Source organism: Sphaerodactylus townsendi, linkage group LG04 (genome assembly GCF_021028975.2).
Source record: "Sphaerodactylus townsendi isolate TG3544 linkage group LG04, MPM_Stown_v2.3, whole genome shotgun sequence".
Taxonomy (NCBI): Eukaryota; Metazoa; Chordata; class Lepidosauria; order Squamata; family Sphaerodactylidae; genus Sphaerodactylus; species Sphaerodactylus townsendi.
Genome location: NC_059428.1, coordinates 54,984,098 through 54,989,627, shown reverse-complemented (window position 1 = coordinate 54,989,627; position 5,530 = coordinate 54,984,098). Strand labels below are relative to the sequence as shown.

General features: G+C 39.0%; 1 pseudogene; it reads right to left on the bottom strand.

Moving 5' to 3' along the window:
• Window positions 1–4,046: 4,046 nt before the first annotated feature.
• On the bottom strand, window positions 4,047–4,164 carry LOC125432239 (annotated as a pseudogene).
• Between the last annotated feature and the right edge of the window lie 1,366 nt (window positions 4,165–5,530).

Here is a 5,530-nt window from a genome sequence, read left to right as displayed (position 1 = left end):
AATTTAATTCAAGGTGTTAATGCTTACTTACTTTTGAAGCCCCTTTTGAGCCCCTTTGTCTCACTTCATACAAATACATGGTGGTTTCAGCACAGCATAAATAAGACGTCTGGGGGACATTTTAAAAAGAGGCAACTTCTTTTTTGTTTTTAACCAGATAGCAGAAATATGACATCCTGGGGACTTCTTTAAAAAAGTCACCTCTCATTTTTTGCCCGGATAGCACAGACGTCAGAAGAGAAAAGTGGTTTGTTTGTTTTTTCCCAACTGTCAGTTTCCTCCTCAGCTTGTGCCTGACATTTTGTGTGCTGCTGAAGGGATTCTGCCTGCCTCCATTTGCTAAAGGTTGTCCCAGGACGTTTGCTCTGCAGACTCCAATCCTGGACTCCCTTTCAGCCCAAAGTGTACATAGTTGTACTGAACTTGTCCTACCAATTCCAGCAATATATGGTTTTCCTATTTTTTTAAAAAAAACATTCTTGATGTTGAAGAAATACAGACACACTATGAAAACCTTAGCCACTCAGAGGACTAGTCTACCTCCCATTGAAAAGCATTGAGACCACAGAGTACTACCCAGTACTTCTCAATGGGTAGTAGTTCAGTCCTCCATGGTCTCAATGCTTTTTAATGGGTAGTAAACCAGTCTCCTAGCAGCAAAGATTCTCATAGCATGTCTGTGTTTCTTCACAGACACCCCATCAAGAATGTTTTTTTTTTAAGTAAAATTATGTACTGCCGGAATCAGCAGGACAAGCCAAGTACAACTATGTACTCTTCGGGCTGAAAAGGCTCCCAGGATCAGAGTATGTAGAGAAAACATTTTGGGGCAACCTTCAGCAAATAGAGGCAAGGAGAATCCCTTCAGCAGCACACAAAATGTTGGGCGCAAGCTGAGGGTGAAACTGACCAGAGAGCTTAATGGTAAGGCAGGAAAAATAAAATGCCTCTGGAGCTCTACACAGCCAGGCAGGTGACGATTTGCAGATAATTTAAAGGAAAAAAGTTAACCCTTTAGCATCTTCAAAATATGATGACTTGGGCTGAAATAAGACTTCCTGAGGACAGCTTGGGTAAAAGCTGTGCAGAGTTCCTCCCCAAGATTCCCCTTTTTTGCATCGTCTGTACGGAATGGGCCCATGGCAATTTTGCTATTCATAATAAAGTCTTCTAATAGTTCCTTCATTCTTGAGGATGTGGTCCATGATGTTGCAAACCTGTGCCTCTCCTGTTGCTGCCTATAGCTATGGAACAGCTCAAGGCTGTGGGTCATTCTAGAAATGCTGTAAGGCATAATTATTTAAGAGAGTTCATGGGCAGCTTCAATATGCCCTGGCCTAACTCTTTTATCTGTTTTAATTTTCTGGTTTTAATTATGTGTTTTAATTTACTAGTTTTATTTATATTATATATATTGTTATCAATTGGCTTAGGTCCTGTCTATGTCGAGAGAAAAAGGGTATAAATGTTTAGAATACATATTACCAGTAATGGATCTAGTCTTTACTAACCAAACATGTACTTTTGTGGAAAGTAATGCTGAATTCTGATGTGAGAAATACATCATTGTTTGTGATGAGAATGAACCAGGATGTCTTCAGGTTCCCTTCTTCCCAAATCAGGGTTGAAGTCCTCCTGCATTATGGAAACTTGTATGAATTTCAAAATTACATTAAAGACCTTGAGAAGAAGAAAAGTGAGAAAAGTTTAGTTGTAGATCATACAGAAAATTTTCGCAACTGTTCTGAATAGTTTGAAGTAGCAATGGAAAGTGATGTTTGTTCCATTGTTCTAGTAGTTCTAAGCAAGAGCTGTACTTGCTAAGTTATCTTCCCCAGAAGTACTTTCATTTGACATTTAGGAATTGTTCCCCACCAGCTAAATATACTTTAAAGAAAATCAGTTTCCCTACAGACTTGATTGTCATTGTTGGCCACTGTTCTTTATTATTTGTTTATAAGAGAGAGCCTGGGCTGATGAGACAAGTGATTTAACAAGAAATTTTCTTTCTTTCTTTCACTTTAGAATAGAAATCCAGGGACGCCATTATAGTCAAATACATTTCCATGCTACCTATGGGGAAAAAAGATTTTATTTTTAGGCCATCTGCTGCATTGGCAAAACTTTATCATGATGGGCTTGTTGCCATGCCTATTGCTTTAACTTTTTACAGCAGTTTCTTTTAATGAATAGAAGTTCACCTGGTAGGTAGTTTCTCTGGCTACCTTGCAAGAAAAAAAATATTGTCATTTCGAAGTTACAAAAAAGGCTAATTTCTTCCACAGCAGAACTATCAGAGGAAAAAAACCAAATCATTATGGTTTGATGCGGGGGAGGGGCATTGTACTCCTTATGTATAGAGCAATAGGCAAGGCTTCTTGAAGTAAAAGAACAAGTCATTTTCCAGCAACACTGAGCTATTAAGAAAATGTGAAAAGCCTTTACCAAAGATTTTTAGTATGTGGGAAGATCAGCTGAAAAATATTTGATGAGTGATCATGTTCAGTTCCAGGACTCTCTGCTCATAATAATAAGGGAAAGATCAAGAAATGTAGACTTTAATAAGTAACCCAAGCAAGAAGCCCACTGAAACCAAGAGTATAAATCAGTGGTTCTCAGCATTAGCAACCTAGGAACCCCTATTCTGGTTTTTTTAAAAAAAAATTCAGACTTCCCTGAGTAATCTTCTTTTCTAGTACGAACCACACTCTGAAAATTGCTTTGTCTCAGAACTGACTGTGAGGTTTAGCCATAAAACGTATCACCAGGAATATCTCTTGAAAAAAAAGCTTCCTGAACTGTTAGTTTTAATCCCCCCCCCCCCCAGCCCCCTTTACAATCTTCACTTTTGTATCAGGGAGCTATGGGTGTATTACTTTCCTGTGCATTCTTCACACATACACACACACACTAAATTAAACCTTTTACTGTCTGCCAAATACAGAAGACTAGTTATGAATTATCTTATCAAAACACATATCAAAAGTACACTGTGCTTAAAGAAGAGTACAATTTTGATTATACTATGTGACCTAAAGATGCATTACTGCTCTATGTAATTTGGAATAATTTTGTTTGTATGCTTCATTTATGCTCAGTTTCAAATGTGCAGTATGTCAGTGTTAAGGAGCCAATTCAAACATGCTGAAATGGTGGTGGACTTTACAGCTTCAGAACAAGTGACACTGTTTTGAATATTATGAGACTTTACTGTTTTCCCTACATATATGCATTCTAAAGAGTATTTGTAATTTTCAGGCAGTTCTAAATACAGAGACCTTCTTTTCAATTGAACTCATCAGAGTGGCTGATTCTCCCTTCTGGTGTACATCACAGTAACTGTCAAGTGTGTCCATATTATCTGTAAAAGAGTGGGTAGCTCCTGCCTAGTCTGGTTTAAACCTTTCTAGTGTGACCTCCTGTGTGACCTTTCTGGTGACCTTTCTGGTGAGACCTCCTGTGTGAGGTCTGAGGACTGCAATTCATCAACTGTAGCACTGGAGAGTTGTTTCTTAGCCTCCTGTATTTATTTTCAAGTTGTTTATGATGCCATATGGACCTCCTTTGCTGGTTTCCATGATTTTAGGCTGTTTAGAGCTTCCCTTCTGGCATGGTTGAGATTGTATTGCTAAAAGAGATTTTGCTGATTAGTTCAATTTGGGTGAAAGCATTGTGTGTAATGATCCAATGAGGCATTGTAACCTTCGGAATGATTAATTATATTGTTATGTACTTGAGGACATGTTGTAGCCTACTGTAGTGTGTAGAAAACATTCTACCCTTTCTTTTATGTAGGGATATATATTGTTTATTGTAGATGGCATTTCTCTTTGTAGTATCTGAAGAAGTGAGTTCTGACTCACAAAATTTCATGCTGAATAAATGTTAGTCTTTAGGGTGACATGAACTTCTTTCGTGGCCAGGTAAGAAAAGCCACTTAGCTAATGTCCTAAACAAAAACAAAATAAAAGAAGTATATTTGAGGCCTGCTGTTTCCCTTTAAAGTCCACAATAATCCTTAACCTCACTTAGGCCCACTTTTCATGGGCCTACAGTACCTGGTATTCCCAAGCGGTCTCCCATCCAAGTACTAACCAGGCCCGACCCTGCTTAGCTTCTGAGATCAGACGACATCGGGCGTGTTCAGGGTGGTATGGCATGGGCCAAAAACAGTGCCCCTGGAACGGTAAAAACACCGTTCCAGGGGTACTGTTCACACGGCTTCCACCTTTGCATTGAGGCAGTGCCAGGCTCCCCCGCCAAAGAAAACAGCGGGGAAGCAATGGGAAACAATGTTTCCCAGCCGGTGCTATGCAAACGGCACCGGGTTGGAGGTGCCACTTTTAGACAACTTCTTTCCCCACACATACCTTCTCTCCCTTCAGAGCTCCGCAGAGACAAGAAGGCATGCCCACGCTGCCTTTCGACTCCTGGGGGTAGGAGGGCAGTGTGGCCATGCCTCCCCTTCACTACAGAGCTCCGCAAGGAGAGAAGGTAAGTGTGGGGAAAGATAACGGAAGCACTTCTGCAGGCCGTGACCACTCTGAGGCCTCTCGCATCTCATCGTGCGAACAGCCCTGGGGCTATACCAACATCATATATGCTGGTGGGAAGCCACTGTAGTGTCCCATGTGCAGTGGGCCTTAGAGCGAATTTATACAATTGTTAAGGTTTCCACTGCAATATTTAGTGAAATAAGGCTTCTTATGAAGCTGACCTACATGACTGGCAAAAACTTGTCTTATTTAAAATCAGATAAAATATAATTTTGACCGCTTGTTGGCAATTATACCAATTGGCATCCATTGTGGAGATAAAGTTCTTTAGTCATTCTTTTTTTATTATTTTAGTGCAATAAAAACAAAGCTATGCTCTGAAATGTGTTGGTAGAGTATAAATTGGACCAGACTTTGGTCTGAGTAAGTACAATTTCTTCTCTAGGAATTCCCATCAAGTGGTGTTATTTGGAACACAAATGACCTCAATCTATCTTTACTGTTCCTGCAGTGAACTTATTTACATAAAAGTTGGACTAACATCACGTAACAGAACTGCATCATGTGACTTTTCAAAATGTTTTAGCACTATTTCTTCAAAAAAATTCTTCATCAAAGATACAGGAAAAAGAAAGAAAAAGATTAAAGGGTTTGAATCATACAAAAAACATACACTGCACTAGAATTGCCTTCAGAGACTAAATGCGATAACATTCTCTTAGTCCTTATGTAAAATAGCTGATACAATATCTCAATATCCTTGACTGTTGGTGTATGAATTCACCTTCCAATTCACCTTTTTTCTGACACTTTTCTTTCTTTTGCCCTTTTTATCTTCCCATTTCAAAGTGGTTTATTTTAAATTCACTCTGAGCCTTCCCCAGAAAAACATGCATTGTAAAAGATCTCTGAACACAGATTTTTTAAACCTAATGTTTCTTAGCATCCTTTCACTGTTATTTACAATCAGTACAATATTGTGTGTTGTTTGTTGCTTGTAGTTTTAAATGCTAGGTTGCAATTTCATTTTGAAA